Here is a 26,390-nt window from a genome sequence, read left to right as displayed (position 1 = left end):
TCATTAATTTTTTAATTTTTACTATTTCAGATTTTGTTTAAAAAATTCATAGACAAATTTTAATGGAAACATTTTTTTTTATTATATTATAATATTTAGTTATTTTTTATTATAAGAACTTTTTAAATTTTTTTTATATATACAATGTATAAAATATAATATACATATAATTTATATATTATTATACATCTAATCAGTTAATAAAAATTGTTAATTATAAAATGTAATATTATTTTTATTTTATTGGTACCCAATAAAAACTACCATATACTGCATGGTGGGACATACGCCATCCCACCTATAATAACTTTTTTTATAAAAACATTAAATTTTTTTTTACACCAAGATCGTATTATTTACAAAAATAATATTTGATTTTTATACTCAAATCAATAAATTTCTAAAAAAAACTGTGTCCGTGCAACGTAGGTATAAAAAAAATTCAGACCCCTGTGCCGGAAAGAGTTAAAATACCAAAATTGAAAAAAAAAAGAATTATCTCACAACACAATAGGTACCTATATTAATATTAGCCATAAATTATAATATGATCTACATTAGATACCAATCATTGCGTTTAAATGTACCTTTAGTCTAAAATTATTATTTTTCGACTGTTGATACTTAATTAGTTTTAAGTACCTACCTATTCATTATTATTATTACATGTTATTTTTAAATTTTGTATTCTCGTTTATTTTTTAGTCGATTTCCAAAGTTCAATATTTATAATAACCTAACTTCTGATTATATATTTTGAAGAGGAATCAATTCAAATAAAAAATATTTTTTTTATATATTCATTTACTTAATAAGAATAAGATAATAATAATAATTATTATTATTTCAATTTTATACAATATATTTTATCATTTTCTTCTTTGTTAAAAATTAAATTTTGGTTTATATTTAGTTGTTCGGTAGGTATTCAATTTCTATATAAGTATACTTTTTATATATTTTGATCTGCTGGTATAAGTATATTTTATTTTTAAAAGAATAATAAAATGGCATAGGTTAATTTGGAATAATTATTATCATACTTATTTATTATATATTATGTTTGTCTTCTGTTATTTTTTTTATTTTCAATAAAATAAGGGGATATAACTTTTTTATAATTGTGTTGTAATTTATAATATATATTTTAACATTATATTAAACGTTTTAAAAACATACAAATTTAATTTGCACTTATTTTATAATCAATTTGTTTTTGAGTGATTCAACAGCACACATTAATTTTAAATTATTTTATTATGAAAATATTTATTATTAATAGTTATGTTTGCTTATACCTGTACATATAATATAATGTATGTTCAATAAAAATATGTTCCCTATTTATTAACTTTTTGGTTGCAATTGACAGTCTTGTAATGTATTCTATTACAAATATTTGAATATTTGTTGAAGTATTGTTTAAGTTATCTTAATACTTTTTAAAAGTATTTTAATAACATTTAATTACTATTAGGTCTGTTTTATTAATTATTTTTCACAAATATTGGAAAAAAATTTTTATAATTAAAAAATGTAACAAAACCATAATCTTTTTCTTTCTTCAGTTGCCAATGTAGTCAGGTATAAAAATTAATATAAAAAAAAAATTAGGTATTAGTTTATGAAACGTTAAATGATATCATGTAAATGTTGTAGAAGAAATTTTTTTTTATTTCCATAAATGTATTTTTAATTAATTTAATTAATTTTAAATATGGATTATACTTACTTTAAGTTTTGAATAAAAAACATAATAGAGAATACATATGTCCGACAAGTTTGACAAAATGTCATCATATGGTTTCTCTTCTTTTACATGGGCATAATAATATATCTTTAAGTGATATATCATGCAGCTGGTCAAAAAAATCTGTAAGAGAAAATGACGAAGTATTGACTATTGATGATATGTATGAAAATAATTTTAAAGCTGTTACTGATACACACAATATTGATTTTAAAGCTTTATGCTTTGATAAATTAACAGCAACTAATCAAACAGTTGGATTTTCATGGTTGTTACGTCCAGAACCTCCAGTTGATAATTTAAATGATATTCTTATATTGGAAAATATTCTTAATTCTTCAGAATCTTTTGTAAGTTATCTTTTGAACAGGTTAAAGATATAGCTTCAAAGACTATAGGGAAATCTGCAAATGTAAAATGGTGTCTTTCTAGGAAATTTTATCTTACTTCGAGTAATTTTCAAAAAATAATAAAATCAGTCAAAAGTAATCGATATCCTAATTCACTTTTTAAAGGTCTCTAGGAAAATATTTTGTGGATGGAGTTAAATCGATTGAATGGGGGAAAACACACGAAAGTATTGCAATTGAAAAGTTTGAGAAGGCTAACAATTCTATTGTGACTAAAACTGGCATTTGGTTACATGAATCTGGATTTTTGGGAGCCAGTCCAGATGGTTTGCTTTTCGAGGTTTTTTCTTTGGAAAATGCCATATTGCCAACAACTAGACAAACGATTTCTCCATCCAGAGGTAATAATAAAATATATGTATTGTACTTAATGATAGGTTAAAATTAACAGTTTGAGGAACCTAAAACTAAATATGAGATGTTTGTTCTTCTAGTTTACATCCTTATATATTTAATAATTTACTATTACAACTTTTATATTACGAATCAACAGCAACACCACCGCCTGAGCCGTCTCTAAGCTTAATTAAGTTTTGAATAAAAAACATAATAGAGAATACATAAATGTCATAAATCAACACACAACGCATAGAACATTTAATTTGAATCTGAATTTTTATGTGACAATTATATTACAAAATAGAATAATAACAATCAATTGCTCTTTGGAGCCACAACAGGTAGCTTATGATCGAAAACATTTATTCAACACTTATGATTTAATAGGTACGTAATTAAAATGTACAATTTTAATAGTTATTTTTGCACCTACTAATTTATAAAAATAAATAAATTCCATCTATATCTATACCTTCCAACTAGAAAAAGCAATACTTACTATGGTGAAACATTGTTATTTAAATAATAAATTTAAAATATTTCTATTAAGTAAATATTTTATTGTATTTTCAAAAATAAAATTTATATTAATGATCATTGATCAGCATTCAGCATATGAAATTCGTTTTACGCTTTTGTACCTCAGTAGTGGGATAAAAACTCAAAAATAAATAAATATTTCTTAAATATAGTGTATTTTTATATTTATAAAAAACAACAGTGTTCGTCTTAAGTTTAAGTTTAGTAGGTATTATAATTATCGTAGGTATTGTCTTTTATTGTAATAAACTATGGTGATGGTTGATAATCATTTAAGATAACTGTACAGCATCTGTGTTCTCTCGTTGGTTTTTTACGATATTTTAATTTTTAGGTGAGTTATAACTTATGAGTATGAAAAATATTAATACTTGAAAATGCTAATAGTCCACTTAAAAATTAAAATATCATAAAAAACCAACGAGAAAACAGATAATGTTCTTGATAATGTGGTTGATAGCTTAACTTATACTTTGCTATTCTGATATATTGTGAAATAAATATCAATGGAAGTAATCTATAATATATTTGTTTGTATATTTATTAATTGACAGTTTTTCACATTTTGTGTTGATTGAATTTTTAGGGCACGGCATTAAGGCAATAGTACCTCAGGGCAACATGCAATCTAACATTACTTCATTAAGTGATTTGGGTCATATCTCAAAACTACCACCACCACCACCACTTGCTATAATGTAAGTAATCCAAGTAGACATTCAAAATTAAGAGTAAGTGTAATCAAAATAATCAAATTTTCAAATTTCCAAAAATATAAAAAAATATTCTTTATATAGTATTTTAGAATCTAACCACCTATACACCAATTTTTCACCTATTAATTAATTTATAACAACTAGATATCATAATCTAATAACCAATATCAACGTAATGTCACACTCTGATCAAATGCATTGAAACTTAAGTCAACGTAGCTCAAAAAACAGACAAGACCCACAACAACAGTATTAACAGCAATAACTTATAATTACTACTCCTCGAACTCGTCGTACAAATGTTAGGACTCAAATTAATAGGAGCACAGTAAGTGAAATGATTGATTTAACAATGCAACAAGATACTGTTATCCACCCTATTATTAACAAGGAATTTTAAAGTTGGAAAGAGATGGAATATGGCTCATCAAAAACTAGTTAATATCAGGTGAATATTGTTTATAATTATAAGGTTGGCTGTAAATATAATAAGACCATAAAATAAAATAATATTTATTTTCACAGCTTTATAAATATTAATGCTTGATACTGTTATTATATATTTTCTTCTCCGTGGTTAGGAGGTTATTATGTCAGGTAAGAAGAAGAATATGGTCGAGTTGTGTCTTCAAAACGGGATGTAAGTTACCTGTTGAATTTATTACCTGAATAATTTACCTTTTTGGAGATGCAAATAGTATAGGGATAGTTGCCTACTAGGCAGTTTACCAATTGCGCCTAAAAATACCATTTTATATACCAATTGCGCTCTATACATTTTAGGGTCGATAGACCAGTTGCGCTTTCTATAACATATTTTTGGAGTCTATGATTATTGATTATAAATTATAATATTTATTACGTTAATGCTAGGTTAAACCAAACGCAACATTAGTTTATCATTCTATTGCAAAATAAAGTTGAAGATATATTATCTATATAAAGATGAAAAAAAACTATTTTATCCACATTTCATAAATTATAAACGTCACTTAAATGAAACGCTAAAATACATTTTTCTAGATACGATGGGTCTTTGTTTTGTTTGCGATGAAGAATTGAAAGGTGATGATTATGTACGATTATCTACAACCCGTACACTATATGGTAAAACATTATTTCCAGAAAAGATTGCCGAAGTTCTCGGAGAAGGTATTACCTATGGTTATTGTTAACAATGATGATCACGCATGCGAAAAATGTGCGACACATTTGAAACAAATTGACAAGTTGGAAATAGATTTGAAACTTGTTAAAAATGCCTTGTTGTCATATATAAGAAACAAGCATGAAATATTAATAGCTGATGAGGATGTCGAGGTATTTATTATACTAAAAATAATTTATCCGCGTTGTTATAAAATACATTATTTTTATTTTTAACTTATTAAATATACTTAAATAATATATATTACGTATATATATACGTAAATAATTACAAATACATATTATAAAAATACAAAATTATATTATTTAATATAATTACATATATATGTAATTACATAATTTGAGGTTTTTTATTTCGGTGCAAATACTCGAGTCCGAGATTATTATCAGTAAGCAATTTGCGTCACACCAAAAAAGATTCAAATGGGTCATAGCCTATTTGCGCTCAATAGTATCTTTTCAGACAACATAGTTGCGTCCCAGCGACCAGCATAGCCTATATTTGCGTCCAAGAGTAACTTTTTAGACCGGCGCAACCCATTTGCGCCCGAACCCATTTATCGTAGCCCATTTGCGCCCCAAATCATAGCCCATATGCGCCCGATTCAGATCAGGTGAAAATCGTGCAACGTTGCCATTTATTGAGTATATTGGCGTGTAACTATAAAATCTAAAATAATATTTGATCGTTTCCCAAGCTAATCCTCGACGCACCTCGCACCACAAATTGCGCTGAATCATTTCACAAGCACTTTAACTCCCAATTTTATTCACCTCATCCTCCATTGACTAGTGTAATCGAAACTTTAAAACTTATACAAGTAGAATCATATCTAAAAATAAATGAAATCAAGAAGGGTAAAATAAAACTACGACGTAAAGAGGAAAAAGAAAAATACAACGTACTTATGAAGCGTGGAATGAGTACAGAGGAAAACACTTAAATAAAATAGAATATGTACTTAAAAAAATTTTCTTATAAATTTCGGAGAATCAATTTATAATAATTGTATGATTATTTTAATATTATTATAATTTAATTATTTTTTGTGTTATTAACATTCTTATTATTATCTAATGTACCTATATTATTAATTTTGATTATTTTTGACAAAATAATAAATTTTTGATGCAATATAAAGGTAACCAACAACTCATAGAATTTTTTGACTACATTTGTGCCATAAGAAAATAATATTGTACGTATCCATTGTATCACTATACGAGAAAAAATATCCATATAACTACTAATTTGAATGGTATCGTAGACGTTGAAGTAAATCGTTTCAACGTTGAAAATACCACTCATATTAGTGTGAGTGATACGTGGAATATGTATTATACACGTGACGATTTAGATATACATAGTAACAAAGATATTAATTATTATCTTTTTCAGGTTTTATAGATTACATTTAAATTTACAAACACATACTAACACTAATTTTATAGATATATACAATATAGATACTAATACTAATATAGATTGAAATGCATTGTGTTTAGTAGATTCGTGTAAAATGTTATTGGCCGCATTCAATTGGTCAATAACATTTTTATTTGATGATAGTATATTTGTATGTTACACCAATCATTATTATACTTTAAATTGTTTTATCAATACCGGATTTGAAATATAAATATAAATGTAATTATTAAAAATAATTATAATAATATAAGACATACCCAATATGAATATTTAGATTTAATGGTTAGTAATGAACTAATTGTCGAAGCATCTTTAAAATGTTACGAATAGAATTCGTATTTTGAATCTTGGTAATTATTTGTACGTTAACCTGCTTCCAATTACCGACTATACACGTTTAACGAAGATTCGACTACCGAGAATTCATCATCATGGACAATCAATATAATGTTTTTTGCGGCATGCGGATCGAACCGAAGAATAAATCAAGGAGAAATGTAATATCAAAAATTATCAAAATGTTCATTTGCGGTACACACGACGACGAATTTAAAAAATGTACACTGGAATTCATGTGTCATTCGTGCAGATACCAAAAAATGACTATTATGAAAAGATATCATTTGTATAAAAAATATAGTTTTAAGAGATCGTTACAATATTATTTTCCAAATGTTTCCGAAAACTTGATCAATAAAATGATTGATATTGGAGTTGGAAACGTGGAACGAGAATTAAGAAATTATTATGAAAATATATATAAAATTCAAAGATGAATCACATTGGTATTTCGTCAATAATATATTGCCCAAATCTTTTACGTACGATAAAGATGAAGCATTGAAAGGAAATCAATTTTGGAAAATAATATTGTACGTATCCATTGTATCACTATACGAGAAAGAATATCCATATAACTACTAATTTGAATGATATCGTAGACGTTGAAGTAAATCGTTTCAACGTTGAAAATACCACTCATATTAGTGTGAGTGATACGTGGAATATGTATTATATACGTGACGATTTAGATATACATAGTAACAAAGATATTAATTATTATCTTTTTCAGGTTTTATAGATTACATTTAAATTTACAAACACATACTAACACTAATTTTATAGATATATACAATATAGATACTAATACTAATATAGATTGAAATGCATTGTGTTTAGTAGATTCGTGTAAAATGTTATTGGCCGCATTCAATTGGTCAATAACATTTTTATTTGATGATAGTATATTTGTAAGTTACACCAATCATTATTATACTTTAAATTGTTTTATCAATACCGAATTTGAAATATAAATATAAATGTAATTATTAAAAATAATTATAATAATATAAGACATACCCAATATGAATATTTAGATTTAATGGTTAGTAATGAACTAATTGTCGAAGCATCTTTAAAATGTTACGAATAGAATTCGTATTTTGAATCTTGGTAATTATTTGTACGTTAACCTGCTTCCAATTACCGACTATACACGTTTAACGAAGATTCGACTACCGAGAATTCATCATCATGGACAATCAATATAATGTTTTTTGCGGCATGCGGATCGAACCGGAGAATAAATCAAGGAGAAATGTAATATCAAAAATTATCAAAATGTTCATTTGCGGTACACACGACGACGAATTTAAAAAATGTACACTGGAATTCATGTGTCATTCGTGCAGATACCAAAAAATGACTATTACGAAAAAGATATCATTTGTATAAAAAATATAGTTTTAAGAGATCGTTACAATATTATTTTCCAAATGTTTCCGAAAACTTGATCAATAAAATGATTGATATTGGAGTTGGAAACGTGGAACGAGAATTAAGAAATTATTATGAAAATATATATAAAATTCAAAGATGAATCACATTGGTATTTCGTCAATAATATATTGCCCAAATTTTTTACGTACGATAAAGATGCAGCATTGAAAGGAAATCAATTTTGGATAATAATATTGTACGTATCCATTGTATCACTATACTAGAAAGAATATCCATATAACTACTAATTTGAATGGTATCGTAGACGTTGAAGTAAATCGTTTCAACGTTGAAAATACCACTCATATTAGTGTGAGTGACACGTGGAATATGTATTATACACGTGACGATTTCGATATACATAGTAACAAAGATATTAATTATTATCTTTTTCAGGTTTTATAGATTACATTTAAATTTACAAACACATACTAACACTAATTTTATAGATATATACAATATAGATACTAATACTAATATAGATTTAAATGCATCGTGTTTAGTAGATTCGTGTAAAATGTTATTGGCCGCATTCAATTGGCAATGACATTTTTTTTTGATGATAGTATATTTGTAAGTTACACCAATCATTATTATACTTTAAATTGTTTTATCAATACCGAATTTGAAATATAAATATAAATGTAATTATTAAAAATAATTATAATAATATAAGACATACACAATATGAATATTTAGATTTAATGGTTAGTAATGAACTAATTGTCGAAGCATCTTTAAAATATTACGAATAGAATTCGTATTTTGAATCTTGGTAATTATTTGTACGTTAACCTGCTTCCAATTACCGACTATACACGTTTAACGAAGATTCGACTACCGAGAATTCATCATCATGGACAATCAATATAATGTTTTTTGCGGCATGCGGATCGAACCGAAGAATAAATCAAGGAGAAATGTAATATCAAAAATTATCAAAATGTTCATTTGCGGTACACACGACGACGAATTTAAAAAATGTACACTGGAATTCATGTGTCATTCGTGCAGATACCAAAAAATGACTATTATGAAAAGATATCATTTGTATAAAAAATATAGTTTTAAGAGATCGTTACAATATTATTTTCCAAATGTTTCCGAAAACTTGATCAATAAAATGATTGATATTGGAGTTGGAAACGTGGAACGAGAATTAAGAAATTATTATGAAAATATATATAAAATTCAAAGATGAATCACATTGGTATTTCGTCAATAATATATTGCCCAAATCTTTTACGTACGATAAAGATGAAGCATTGAAAGGAAATCAATTTTGGAAAATAATATTGTACGTATCCATTGTATCACTATACGAGAAAGAATATCCATATAACTACTAATTTGAATGATATCGTAGACGTTGAAGTAAATCGTTTCAACGTTGAAAATACCACTCATATTAGTGTGAGTGATACGTGGAATATGTATTATATACGTGACGATTTAGATATACATAGTAACAAAGATATTAATTATTATCTTTTTCAGGTTTTATAGATTACATTTAAATTTACAAACACATACTAACACTAATTTTATAGATATATACAATATAGATACTAATACTAATATAGATTGAAATGCATTGTGTTTAGTAGATTCGTGTAAAATGTTATTAGCCGCATTCAATTGGTCAATAACATTTTTATTTGATGATAGTATATTTGTATGTTACACCAATCATTATTATACTTTAAATTGTTTTATCAATACCGGATTTGAAATATAAATATAAATGTAATTATTAAAAATAATTATAATAATATAAGACATACCCAATATGAATATTTAGATTTAATGGTTAGTAATGAACTAATTGTCGAAGCATCTTTAAAATGTTACGAATAGAATTCGTATTTTGAATCTTGGTAATTATTTGTACGTTAACCTGCTTCCAATTACCGACTATACACGTTTAACGAAGATTCGACTACCGAGAATTCATCATCATGGACAATCAATATAATGTTTTTTGCGGCATGCGGATCGAACCGAAGAATAAATCAAGGAGAAATGTAATATCAAAAATTATCAAAATGTTCATTTGCGGTACACACGACGACGAATTTAAAAAATGTACACTGGAATTCATGTGTCATTCGTGCAGATACCAAAAAATGACTATTATGAAAAGATATCATTTGTATAAAAAATATAGTTTTAAGAGATCGTTACAATATTATTTTCCAAATGTTTCCGAAAACTTGATCAATAAAATGATTGATATTGGAGTTGGAAACGTGGAACGAGAATTAAGAAATTATTATGAAAATATATATAAAATTCAAAGATGAATCACATTGGTATTTCGTCAATAATATATTGCCCAAATCTTTTACGTACGATAAAGATGAAGCATTGAAAGGAAATCAATTTTGGAAAATAATATTGTACGTATCCATTGTATCACTATACGAGAAAGAATATCCATATAACTACTAATTTGAATGATATCGTAGACGTTGAAGTAAATCGTTTCAACGTTGAAAATACCACTCATATTAGTGTGAGTGATACGTGGAATATGTATTATATACGTGACGATTTAGATATACATAGTAACAAAGATATTAATTATTATCTTTTTCAGGTTTTATAGATTACATTTAAATTTACAAACACATACTAACACTAATTTTATAGATATATACAATATAGATACTAATACTAATATAGATTGAAATGCATTGTGTTTAGTAGATTCGTGTAAAATGTTATTGGCCGCATTCAATTGGTCAATAACATTTTTATTTGATGATAGTATATTTGTAAGTTACACCAATCATTATTATACTTTAAATTGTTTTATCAATACCGAATTTGAAATATAAATATAAATGTAATTATTAAAAATAATTATAATAATATAAGACATACCCAATATGAATATTTAGATTTAATGGTTAGTAATGAACTAATTGTCGAAGCATCTTTAAAATGTTACGAATAGAATTCGTATTTTGAATCTTGGTAATTATTTGTACGTTAACCTGCTTCCAATTACCGACTATACACGTTTAACGAAGATTCGACTACCGAGAATTCATCATCATGGACAATCAATATAATGTTTTTTGCGGCATGCGGATCGAACCGGAGAATAAATCAAGGAGAAATGTAATATCAAAAATTATCAAAATGTTCATTTGCGGTACACACGACGACGAATTTAAAAAATGTACACTGGAATTCATGTGTCATTCGTGCAGATACCAAAAAATGACTATTACGAAAAAGATATCATTTGTATAAAAAATATAGTTTTAAGAGATCGTTACAATATTATTTTCCAAATGTTTCCGAAAACTTGATCAATAAAATGATTGATATTGGAGTTGGAAACGTGGAACGAGAATTAAGAAATTATTATGAAAATATATATAAAATTCAAAGATGAATCACATTGGTATTTCGTCAATAATATATTGCCCAAATTTTTTACGTACGATAAAGATGCAGCATTGAAAGGAAATCAATTTTGGATAATAATATTGTACGTATCCATTGTATCACTATACTAGAAAGAATATCCATATAACTACTAATTTGAATGGTATCGTAGACGTTGAAGTAAATCGTTTCAACGTTGAAAATACCACTCATATTAGTGTGAGTGACACGTGGAATATGTATTATACACGTGACGATTTCGATATACATAGTAACAAAGATATTAATTATTATCTTTTTCAGGTTTTATAGATTACATTTAAATTTACAAACACATACTAACACTAATTTTATAGATATATACAATATAGATACTAATACTAATATAGATTTAAATGCATCGTGTTTAGTAGATTCGTGTAAAATGTTATTGGCCGCATTCAATTGGTCAATGACATTTTTATTTGATGGTAGTATATTTGTATGTTACACCAATCAGTATTATACTTTAAATTGTTTTATCAATACCGGATTTGAAATATATATATAAATGTAATTATTAAAAATAATTATAATAATATAAGACATACCCAATATGAATATTTAGATTTAATGGTTAGTAATGAACTAATTGTCGAAGCATCTTTAAAATGTTACGAATAGAATTCGTATTTTGAATCTTGGTAATTATTTGTACGTTAACCTGCTTCCAATTACCGACTATACACGTTTAACGAAGATTCGACTACCGAGAATTCATCATCATGGACAATCAATATAATGTTTTTTGCGGCATGCGGATCGAACCGGAGAATAAATCAAGGAGAAATGTAATATCAAAAATTATCAAAATGTTCATTTGCGGTACACACGACGACGAATTTAAAAAATGTACACTGGAATTCATGTGTCATTCGTGCAGATACCAAAAAATGACTATTATGAAAAGATATCATTTGTATAAAAAATATAGTTTTAAGAGATCGTTACAATATTATTTTCCAAATGTTTCCGAAAACTTGAGCAATAAAATGATTGATATTGGAGTTGGAAACGTGGAACGAGAATTAAGAAATTATTATGAAAATATATATAAAATTCAAAGATGAATCACATTGGTATTTCGTCAATAATATATTGCCCAAATCTATTACGTACGATAAAGATGCAGCATTGAAAGGAAATCAATTTTGGATAATAATATTGTACGTATCCATTGTATCACTATACTAGAAAGAATATCCATATAACTACTAATTTGAATGGTATCGTAGACGTTGAAGTAGATCAATCGATTTAGATATACATAGTAACAAAGATATTAATTATTATCTTTTTCAGGTTTTATAGATTACATTTAAATTTACAAACATATACTAACACTAATTTTATAGATATATACAATATAGATACTAATACTAATATAGATTGAAATGCATTGTGTTTAGTAGATTCGTGTAAAATGTTATTGGCCGCATTCAATTGGTCAATAACATTTTTATGTGATGATAGTATATTTGTATGTTACACCAATTATTATTATACTTTAAATTGTTTTATTAATACCGGATTTGAAATATATATATAAATGTAATAATTAAAAATAATTATAATAATATAAGACATACCCAATATGAATATTTAGATTTAATGGTTAGTAATGAACTAATTGACGAAGCATCTTTAAAATGTTACGAATAGAATTCGTATTTTGAATCTTGGTAATTTTTTGTATTTATTTTGTATACTATATTATTCTTATTGTGTTTGTATTTTGTATTTTATATTTTGTATTTAATAAAAAATTTGTCATTATTAATTTTGCACCAATTAAAATTTAACAAACCTCTTCACAGTACTATAATAATAAGTAAAGGGGTAACACTATGTTTACGTTGTATGAACTTGTCATGGGTTCGATGCTGAATGATGATGACCTAGATATTAGCGCAGTATATGATATACCGGAAATTAAATTTCGAAAATGTTGTCAAACTCGTGCGCCATATTGTTTATGATACCGAAGCGGTTAGTATACACGACGTAATGGCCGCGTTTCCTTTATACGGTTGTCAAAAATGTATGAAAATCATTCTAATACCTTCACACATTTCGTGGCCCGGCGTATGTGAATCGTTAGCGAAAAACTGTAGACTGGTCGCGTTGCGATATGCAATTGTATCTGGGTATTCACACAACATAAACACGCTGTGCAAGGCCGCTGCTGTCGGTGGACACGTCGACGTACTAACGTATTTACGTGAGTACGCTGATGTTAGGTTTACTTCTATTACATCATTGATGGCCAACAAAAATTAAAACATTATTAAACATAGTTTAAGGCATGAATGTAGTTGGGTGTAATACATACGAAGACGTCCAACGAAAAAATAAATCATTTTGTGCTTTAGTATATCAACTTTGGATAATAATTATGCAATAGGTACCTATTACAATAATATGGAACTTTTCTATTAATTTTGCAATCGAATAATTAATAAGTATATAGGTATATATATATTTTCTAATTGTCATGCAATTCTAGTTCGGCATTTATAATATAATATCTTAAAAAATCTCTAAAATATAATACCTAACTTAACCTTTTATTCAATATCTTTAATGGATTCTTGTCGCACAATTAAATAATAATTTTTATTAAACTACAACACACACATTTGAACGCAAATACGCAATATATATATATGGGGGTTATAATTTCAAACTCAGTAGTTATAACTTAGATATAAAAACAAAATATAGTTTATATTAAATTTGAACTATAATAATTAGATTGTAAAATTTATTAAACGATAGGTAAGTATTCAATATATTGAAATTTTAGAGACAAAAATAATTGTTCAAAATGTATTCTAACGTTGCTAACACAATCCAATCAATGATTTATCAACATATAATATGGTCATTGATCATTTGCATTTGATAAAAGAGGAGTCTATATAAATTATTCAGTAAGAATGACTTAATGACATGCACAATATTTACTTTTGAACGAAGCGACAACGGTTGAACAAATATTAGGTTTATTTTTTACAAAATAAACCTTCTCTCTATTATTTTAATATTTTTCGAATAAAAAAAGATGCAATATCTCATATTCATTTGTGTTAATAGTTTTTTTTATTTTTAATATTGCTTTATTTTACTTACCAATAAGATATTTTTTTTCCATTTGATTAATTTGAAACCACAAAATAACTTATTTCAACATTCAACATGTCAATTTCATTAATGTAAATACATTTTATAGTAATTACTTTTTTCGTTTTTAAAAACCATGTTAAAACTATAATGCAATACTAAGTACTACCTCGCAAGTAGTTAGTTATATAATAGTGTATTATTATAAATACCACTTGCATGTCAAAAGATTGCATTATTATTTTTTATTTTGTAAAACATTCAATTTTCATTTGATCATTTTGAAACTAAAACCACTCGATTCAACATAACATTTAAAGTAGTGTTAACTACATACAAGGTTTTTTTATATAATGTATATAAACCTTCTATCTTTTTCTTTTATTATAAATATACTATTTGTATGAAAAAATATGCAATATGTCATTTTCATTAATGTTAGCAATTTTTTTTTTTAACACTGACTGCTGACGTGGACAAATCATATTTTTTATATTTTTATTATACCTACTTATTACAAAAAATGTTAAGCACAGGGTATTCGCTCAGGTCAACTCATGCCGCAGTCAAAGTGTTAATAATTAATATTGCTATATTGTACTTGTAAGATATATTTTTTCATTTGATCAATTTGAAATTACAAAACCACTTGATTCAATATGTCATTTTTATTAATTTTAATAAATTTTTTGATTACTTTTTTTGTTTTTAAAAAACATATTAAAACTATAATACAATACTAAGTAATACCAAACAAGTAGTTATATAATAGTGTTTTATTATAAATATTACTTGCATGTCAAATAATTGCATTATTATTATTTTTTTTTTGTAAAACATTCAATTTTCATTTGATCAATTTGAAACCAAAACCACTCGATTCAACATAACATTTAAAGTAGTGTTAACAAGGTTTTTTTTGTAAAAAATAAAAAACCTTCTTTCTTTTATTACAAATACTATTTGTATGAAAAAATATGCATTATGTCATTTTCATTAGTGTTAGTAATTTTTTTTTTTTAAATTTCTATATTTTACTTGTAAGATATTTTTTTTCATTTAATAAATTTAAACCAATGCCGCTAGTTTAAAAAAATCATTTTCTATAAAGTCAACTCAACATAGAATTAATCTTTTTGTATATTAAATAGAACATATCATTAAGAATTCTTACTATATTTCTGAATTCAGGGGTATCATTTCAGGTTTTTTCAGGTGTTCGGGGTATCAAACAGATTATTTTGAAATTTCAGTAGGCCATATAAAAATAGATATACTATGTATATGTACATTAACCTGCTTCCAATTACCGACTATACACGTTTAACGAAGATTCGACTATCGAGAATTCATCATCATGGACAATCAATATAATGTTTTTTGCGGCATCCGGATCGAACCGGAGAATAAATCAAGGAGAAATGTATAATATCAAAAATTATCAAAATGTTCATTTGCGGTACACACGACGACGAATTTAAAAAATGTACACTGGAATTCATGTGTCATTCGTGCAGATACCAAAAAATGACTATTATGAAAAGATATCATTTGTATAAAAAATATAGTTTTAAGAGATCGTTACAATATTATTTTCCAAATGTTTCCGAAAACTTGATCAATAAAATGATTGATATTGGAGTTGGAAACGTGGAACGAGAATTAAGAAATTATTATGAAAATATATATAAAATTCAAAGATGAATCACATTGGTATTTCGTCAATAATATATTGCCCAAATCTTTTACGTACGATAAAGATGAAGCATTGAAAGGAAATCAATTTTGGAAAATAATATTGTACGTATCCATTGTATCACTATACGAGAAAGAATATCCATATAACTACTAATTTGAATGATATCGTAGACGTTGAAGTAAATCGTTTCAACGTTGAAAATACCACTCATATTAGTGTGAGTGATACGTGGAATATGTATTATATACGTGACGATTTAGATATACATAGTAACAAAGATATTAATTATTATCTTTTTCAGGTTTTATAGATTACATTTAAATTTAAAAACACATACTAACACTAATTTTATAGATATATACAATATAGATACTAATATACTTATATAGATTTAAATGCATCGTCTTTAGTAGATTCGTGTAAAATGTTATTAGCCGCATTCAATTGGTCAATAACATTTTTATTTGATGATAGTATATTTGTATGTTACACCAATCATTATTATACTTTAAATTGTTTTATCAATACCGGATTTGAAATATAAATATATATGTAATTATTAAAAATAATTATAATAATATAAGACATACCCAATATGAATATTTAGATTTAATGGTTAGTAATGAACTAATTGTCGAAGCATCTTTAAAATGTTACGAATAGAATTCGTATTTTGAATCTTGGTAATTATTTGTACGTTAACCTGCTTCCAATTACCGACTATACACGTTTAACGAAGATTCGACTACCGAGAATTCATCATCATGGACAATCAATATAATGTTTTTTGCGGCATGCGGATCGAACCGAAGAATAAATCAAGGAGAAATGTAATATCAAAAATTATCAAAATGTTCATTTGCGGTACACACGACGACGAATTTAAAAAATGTACACTGGAATTCATGTGTCATTCGTGCAGATACCAAAAAATGACTATTATGAAAAGATATCATTTGTATAAAAAATATAGTTTTAAGAGATCGTTACAATATTATTTTCCAAATGTTTCCGAAAACTTGATCAATAAAATGATTGATATTGGAGTTGGAAACGTGGAACGAGAATTAAGAAATTATTATGAAAATATATATAAAATTCAAAGATGAATCACATTCGTATTTCGTCAATAATATATTGCCCAAATCTATTACGTACGATAAAGATGAAGCATTGAAAGGAAATCAATTTTGGAAAATAATATTGTACGTATCCATTGTATCTCTATACGAGAAAGAATATCCATATACCTACTAATTTGAATGGTATCGTAGACGTTGAAGTAAATCAATCGTTTCAACGTTGAAAATACCACTCAAATTAGTGTGAGTGATACGTGGAATATGTATTATACACGTGACGATTTAGATATACATAGTAATAATGATATTAATTATTATGTTTTTGTAGATTTTTATAGATTACATTTAAATTTACAAACACATACTAACACTAATTTTATAGATATATACAATATAGATACTAATACTAATATAGATTTAAATGCATTGTGTTTAGTAGATTCGTGTAAAATGTTATTGGCCGCATTCAATTGGCAATGACATTTTTTTTTGATGATAGTATATTTGTAAGTTACACCAATCATTATTATACTTTAAATTGTTTTATCAATACCGAATTTGAAATATAAATATAAATGTAATTATTAAAAATAATTATAATAATATAAGACATACCCAATATGAATATTTAGATTTAATGGTTAGTAATGAACTAATTGTCGAAGCATCTTTAAAATATTACGAATAGAATTCGTATTTTGAATCTTGGTAATTATTTGTACGTTAACCTGCTTCCAATTACCGACTATACACGTTTAACGAAGATTCGACTATCGAGAATACATCATCATGGACAATCAATATAATGTTTTTTGCGGCATCCGGATCGAACCGGAGAATAAATCAAGGAGAAATGTAATATCAAAAATTATCAAAATGTTCATTTGCGGTACACACGACGACGAATTTAAAAAATGTACACTGGAATTCATGTGTCATTCGTGCAGATACCGAAAAATGACTATTACGAAAAAGATATCATTTGTATAAAAAATATAGTTTTAAGAGATTGTTACAATATTATTTTCCAAATGTTTCCGAAAACTTGATCAATAAAATGATTGATATTGAAGTTGGAAACGTGGAACGAGAATTAAGAAATTATTATGAAAATATATATAAAATTCAAAGATGAATCACATTCGTATTTCGTCAATAATATATTGCCCAAATCTTTTACGTACGATAAAGATGAAGCATTGAAAGGAAATCAATTTTGGAAAATAATATTGTACGTATCCATTTTATCTCTATACGAGAAAGAATATCCATATACCTACTAATTTGAATGGTATCGTAGACGTTGAAGTAGATCAATCGATTTAGATATACATAGTAACAATGATATTAATTATTATCTTTTTCAGGTTTTATAGATTACATTTCAATTTACAAACACATACTAACACTAATTTTATAGATATATACAATATAGATTTTAATACTAATATAGATTTAAATGCATTGTGTTTAGTAGATTCGTGTAAAATGTTATTGGCCGCATTCAATTGGCAATGACATTTTTTTTGATGATAGTATATTTGTAAGTTACACCAATCATTATTATACTTTAAATTGTTTTATCAATACCGAATTTGAAATATAAATATAAATGTAATTATTAAAAATAATTATAATAATATAAGACATACCCAATATGAATATTTAGATTTAATGGTTAGTTATGAACTATTTGTATATTTTTATTATAAAAAGTTATTCTGTTTAATTATGGTTCGTAAAATAAAAGAAAAATAAACAATGGTTGCCGCCCTAGCCGAGTTTCGAACGCTAGACACTTGTTTAATTTTACTGAAAAGTTACCACTACGCTGCAGTTCAACTCTAATGATGTTAAGTAAATTGGGTATTTAAGGATTATAGTAGAAACAGAAAACTTCAATTAGCTTTAACTTTGAAAGTAAGTTCGTGCTCCAAATTCTGATTTCACCATAATTTTTTTCGTCAAAAATATGGCAAGGTTTCCCAAAAAAATGACCAAAGAAAGGGGTGTCCCGTAATGTAGGAATGTTCCCTATCTAATTTCACTGAATTCAATCGTTAAAATTGTAAATGTTAATTTTTTGATACAACTGATGTAAATTAATCTTTAGTTAATATATTTTATTCTTTATATTGTATCTAAATTAATGCTTACTTTGAAACTATTATATTATGTAATTAAATAAAGAGTTTCATTTTTTTAAATAACTATTTACTTAATTTGATTTATGTTCGATATTTATCTTTATCTGAAATATTTGTCTATTACCTATATATATTTAAAAAATTTAAAAAACTACTTCAAGTTTGATCAAAATTATTTACTTTTATAGTACCATAAAAATGCATTGAAAAAACTCTTAAAGTATCATTTTTTTTTTAAATTTTAATTTATTCTAAAACACTAATATTCCTTAAATATTTTTTGATATTGATATTTTGTTGTAAACAAAAAGTGAATATCCGCAGATACTTAAAACTGAAAATGTTTACATTTTAGCAATTGAACATTTTTTGTAAATAATGATTTACGTATGCGTGATATAAATTATGTTTGTATTGTTGTATCTAGCTCAAATGCTTTTTGACTAATTGCATCCTCACATTCAAAACATATTATTATTTGCGTTTTTAAAAATGAGCTCTAGAATCTTTATAAAACGTATCTCTTAAGTCTTAGGTACCTCCCCATCTCATTCTTTTCTATATTTTCTTTATATCTATACTATTACTTAAATATTGTTTAATTTAAAATTTAACAAATTTAAAATCAAACCTAATTAAATAATATGATTAATAGAAGCACCACGACAGTGTATATAATTTCGAAGCAGAAGTTGCCCATTTAAACAGTGTAATTAATGCTGATGTTTTTTTTTAAACGGACCTAACTAATTATTTACTGAATTAATTAATACCTAATAAACGGGAAAAAATCAGACAAATTGTGCAGATCATACTTTTACAAAAATCTTCGAAATCGTACTGGGTTAGAAATAAAGTTATTAAAGAAAAATGAGAAATTATAATAAAATCTGAAATCACAGCGAACGCATCTCGCCATTTACACCAAGAAAACGTTTGTAATTGATGATATACATGAAAATGCTGGGCTCAACTCAGAATTTTGCAAAAACGATCAGTCGAAGATAACATACAGGTAATATTACAATGAAGTACTTAATTTGATTTATTTGTATATACATTATTGTAAACTAAAATTAACGTGTCGATTTCTGTATTAGAAACGGAACATATTTTTTGTTGACAATCATCAACCGTTAATGATTTTTGAATAAAATACAATTTTTCAATAAAAACGTATTGAATTATTCACTAAGAACTAAGAATGAATTAATGACATGCGCAATATTTACTTTTGAACGAAGCCAATGATTGGTTGACCAAATAGGTAATAGCGGTAAATTTTTTTTTTAATATGTTTGTATTCGATTTAAAAATCTAAAATGGAAGTATATTACATCTATAACGTGGTAATATACGTCTTATTTTGTAGGTATATATATCTACTCAAGTTTTTTTTTTATTTACGCTGTTTCTGTTTGGATCCTATGAGTGCTGAGTGGAACCCTAAGTATAACGCTATAATAGTATGTTGGTCCACCGGTCTCCTAGCTAGTTAAAGTTTGGCCCTAAACACGACTAAATTTAACTCGAAATGGTTACAAAAGCATACCACCAGGTTAACCAATATATATATTTATAATAAATAGGGCGCCCCGAACCTACGTACTTACATACAAATATGATAAAAAAAAAATAATAATATATTTACGTGGCGAAACGAAAGGAGTTGTTGACTTACCGCAGTGTTCTGGGTGTCCGCAAATAGGCCGACCCGGCCCGATGACCTGTTCTCGGCGGCGCGCGTTCGATGGGCAGCGATGAAAAACAGCCAACGTCTGGATGCTGGCCGCGGGTGACGATTAAAAGTTGGCAATAATGACAGGTTACGTGAAAAACGTGATTTCGTTACGCACTGGTGACTGGTGCCCAAAGGTCGGCAAATGAAAGACAACGAGGAGACGCCGGAATGTCGAACGGCACCGAATCGGTACCCAACTGATACCAAATAATCCGATAATCGATTCGCCATCGATTGACAAACGCGACGTACACTCGAACGACACGAAGTGCACTGGCGGCGGGTTAAAACAAATATGGCAACAGCGAAGACATAATGGCGGCTAAGCGTCAGGCGCGTCTGACCGGCGAGAGCGAAGGACCGACGACAAGTGGTCTGACCCGGAGCGACAAACGAGAACGGCAAGACGCAAAAGCCGTGAGCGACGATGACACTGCGGGTCAGCACGGCCGGGGGAAGTCGTTATCTTAACGACCGTTGCGATATGGTCAACTGATACGCGGTTGGGCACGGATATAGTTGTGTTCAGAGTTCAAATTCGCGTGAACGTATTTAGTATATAAAAATAAAACCGTACTTATAAAAATTTAGTCATACGAATCGTATGATACGATAACAGATAATTTAATACATTATTATACCTATATATTGATTATCAATAACGGTTATTGCCTATATTTTGTTGAGACTTGACGTCAATGTTAGTGAACGCTAACTTTTTTCTAGCGGCGATTAAAACATAATATTATACAGTGGAACCTCATCTATAAGTTGAATTTTAGAAGGATGCTTTGATACCCGCATTTCAATAAATTATATTTGTGATCAATTTTCTCGATAATTTTCTAACAAAAATAGTGTTACCTTAATTATTAATTTCTTTATTATTTCTTTATATTACCACAAAATACTTTTCAAATATTTATAATACATAGATACTGTCATGTATCGTGGAATAAATAAACAAATAAATAAATACAGTTATAAAATAAACTTTTTGTGTTGTATAAAAAAATATTTTCGATAACACAATTTTCCAAAGGTTCCGTTATAGGCACGTGTCAAAAACTTAATTATTAAATTATAACTTCTTGTACATTTACTTATATTGTTATGAGTTAATTTCAATAAAAAAAATGGATAAAGCCTAGTGCGTGAAAAAAAAATACTTATCAATGGTATATTGACATTTAAAAATCTTTCTACAAACCTGAAATGACTTTAGTAATATACTAATATGTATAAGTTTTAATAGCTAAACATTACTCAATATTTTGTTAAAAATGACAAACAGTTTTTAAAATTTATATTATATACACTATATTGTGTATATCAGAACTTTAAATCAGTTTTAAATATCGATAAAAATCTTTAAAAAAATCAAAAATGTTTGTTAGTAATAACTAATAATGTATTAATGTAATATTCAAAAATGTTATTGAAATTGAAAAATGTTTGTTCACGATGTTTAAAATGTACATGGAAATTCCAAAAATTAAATTGATAATTTTATTTATATTAAAATAATAACCACACATATTAGCTATTATAAACAGATCAATTTGAAATTAAAAAAAAATTGAACTCGAATAGTTATTATATTATATAACGCTCAACAGATATATAAAATATAAATATAATAATAATCATTGGTAAGTAATAACTAAACTCTAAAGTAATAGATAGGTTACCTAGGTCCTAGATACTTTGTTATTCCTAATTTGTTTTCATAGAAATTCTACACTGATAAAGTGATAACTGTTGTAATAAACTATCTGCGCGTTCGATTAACAATCATTTTGAGCACAGAAATTTTATTTTTATACACGATTAGAATGTTTGGAAAAATATTTTTTCCATTATTGTTCTCGACATTGTATTCCGTTTATAGAAATGTTGTATCATACTACAAAGCGACTAGCGAGTAACAGTTAAATAGAAGTTCAATTGCTTCAATAATTATTAAGTTCTGACATCTCTATATTGGAAATTGGAATTGTATTAAATTTAAGTATAACAAATATGACACACCCGTCATTCTGTATGATTTATGATTATATGTATAAAAATGTTCTACAATTTATAAACAATATTAGAAAAATTATATTTTACCATAATAATATATTATATTATGTTAAATGTTAGGTATATCAAAATTAAATTTTTTTAAATGTCTTCACTCTTCAGCAATATGTAATTATATCATTATTATAGATCAAACCAGATTTTAAAAAAATGCAAATAATATAGGAATATTGGAATCATAACATTTTCAAGATGATATTTTAAAAATTAAAATGAAAACTAAAATCGAAAAAATGAAAAATAATTTGTAATCTAAATAAAAAGCAGAAACCAAAAAAATCGATATTATACGAAAAAATTAATATTAACATAATATTATTATGGTTTTTTTTAAATTTATAGATACCTAATGCAATACAAATGTTATAACTCAATAACGCTATACTGTATTATAATAAAGATTAATGAAAGTTCGGAAGTTGTAGGAGTTGCGTATGTTCTATTACTATATAGCTCACCAAGCTAGAAATCCAAACTATAAGATAATAAGTTTAAAAATCAAAAATTTAAAATTCGATTTTATTATATTATTTCGTCAATTTTAGGGGAAAAGTACATATTTTATTGATTTTTATACCCATATTAAGCAAAATATGTAATATTTTCTAAAAAAAAATTATTTTTTTCTCTACCTATGCATTTTAAATAATATTGAATTTAAAACTCGTTATTATTTTTAGTAGGTATTTATTGTTATTGTTGCAATCGAATATAATTTGATGACAATATATAATAGCGTGATATGCATTTATCTACCAATATCGCATTAATATGACGAAATATTATCTTTTCATCTATAGGTTATTGACTTAACTTATCATAAATATATTTTTTGTTTATTCGTTGATAAATTTATTTTATGCAAAACACAATTGACTTTTACAGTATTTTTTAAAAATATTTTTTTTTTGAATTTTGAATAATTTTTTTACATTTTAATACTGTTTTATGCATATTTTACAATTTTTTCGTGTATAATTGCATGCATATTGTGTCTATTTTAGCTCCTATAACTTCCGAGTCTTAATTATTATAATTATAATTATACATGTTAAGTATCAAATATTAAGATAAATTTTTCTCAAAGCAAATTTAATGATTATTTGTTCAATATTTTTATTATATTATTAAATCTACTTTTATGAAATTGAGAAGACTCTGAGAATAATATTAATTATACAATTTACTTATGCTTATACTTCACATACTAAATCGTCTAAATCGAATGCTTAGAGCTGCGAATTCAGTTTAATTACTTAGACCATGTCTTACACATTTAGATTGTATTCTATTATCAATATTATTTATTTTTTGTTTTTGTACCAATATACCTGGCTATCTTATACATTATGAATTTATTAATTCCTTAATAAATAATAGGTATACCTATTATATTAATATATTAATAATATATTGTTATTTGTTACCATTACTTAATTTATACATTTATTCCCATTTAATTATTTATTACCTATATATTATAATAAATATATAATTTCTAATTGCCTACGATCGCCGATCGAGCCGTTTTATATTTATACGCATTTTCAAATAAACCTGAAATTACGATAATTTCTGGTATTCGTGTGTCGGTTATCTTTTCAGATTATTTTATAGTTTTTAAACCATAAAGGTCTGAGGTACAGTCGTTATCAAGATATTAGTTATTCGTGCACTCTCATTACGACAATACGACGTTACCACTTTGTTCACCGTGACCATGTTATAACTTATAAGTTTATTTTATAAAATCAATGACTTTATAAGGAAGTATCTTTCTTTGTAATTATAGACAAGTTGAGTAACGAACTTGACGGGATACTAAATTAGTAAATTCTTATAAATTATAATCTGTTTCATTCACAGTTAAAATATTAGGCTTCAAAACTGACATTAAACCTAACATTAATTCCTTAAATAATTGTATTAAGGGGCCGCTACACCAGCATTTGTTTTCTCTGTGTCTATCTCCCACATAATATAGGAACAGAGATACTCCGTATATCCACGATTACGACTCTCTGGTTCAGTTTAGGGATAGATTTTTAATATTTACAATTTTGAATAAATTATTAATGGTTAAAAATAATCGAAATTATTTTAAATTAAAACATACTTATATTTATAAAATATATTATAGGTGCTTTTGCCCCAAACTGAACCAGAGAGTCGTAATCGTGGATATACGGAGTGTCTTTATTCCTATATAATATTATGTGGGAGATAGACTGAGAAAACAAATGCTGGTGTATCGGCCCCTTAATAGTTTTTATAATAACAATCTGGATGATAACCTAGTGAACACAGTCTGTATAATCGACGCACAACGTTTATAATGTTTATTTCAGTTTTAGTTTACCTAAACAGTACACTTATCTATAGTCTATACGTAGGTAATATTCGTGTGATAAATGTGTAATAATAATATACGAAAAGATAAATTTATTTTAGGTTTAAGAGGACGTCGCAGTCGCACCCGCATGTGTTGTCTCTGTCTTAAACACGTACGACAGTAAATTTTCGTTCACCAGTTTCTAGTGTGCTTTTAGTTTTAATATTAGAATGAATCGACCTATCATCAAACTTTTACGGAAGAACACTGCATGTGTGTCTGTGTTCTCTCGTCGGTGTTTTACGATATTTTAACTTTTAGGTGAGTTATGATTATGAAAAATATTAAATATTTGAAAATGGCATTTTCAAAATGCTCATAATTCACTTAAAAATTAAAATATCGTAAAAATAAACGAAAGAACACAGATAATGAGGTACACATTTAAGGTTGACATATTTATTTTGACTCGTATTTATATTAAAAGAAAGACAATTATATGAAACGATTTACAACGTGTTTCATAAAAAACTAACAATTAGTATTAAATCATTCATGTTAAATACTGCGGACTATTTGCAGAGTAGATATCATGTAGCCGCAAAGAAAATAC

The 26,390-nt window shown here is 26.3% G+C and overlaps 1 protein-coding gene and 1 pseudogene across 1 annotated transcript in view; one reads left to right on the top strand and one right to left on the bottom strand.

Moving 5' to 3' along the window:
• The window catches only part of LOC132927455 (protein argonaute-2-like), a 36,701-nt gene extending 15,259 nt beyond the window's left edge, over positions 1-21,442 (bottom strand). Inside the window, exon 1 of the mRNA XM_060991993.1 lies at positions 21,301-21,442. The gene's annotated coding sequence lies outside the window, so the exon portion shown is untranslated. The remainder of the gene's footprint in view (positions 1-21,300) is intronic.
• LOC132924909 (uncharacterized) lies at positions 1,637-3,741 on the top strand (annotated as a pseudogene).
• Positions 21,443-26,390: the final 4,948 nt, after the last annotated feature.

Source organism: Rhopalosiphum padi, chromosome 3 (assembly GCF_020882245.1).
Source record: "Rhopalosiphum padi isolate XX-2018 chromosome 3, ASM2088224v1, whole genome shotgun sequence".
NCBI lineage: Eukaryota > Metazoa > Arthropoda > Insecta > Hemiptera > Aphididae > Rhopalosiphum > Rhopalosiphum padi.
Note: the sequence above shows the minus strand (reverse complement) of the source record. Positions and strands in the feature narration are given on the sequence as shown.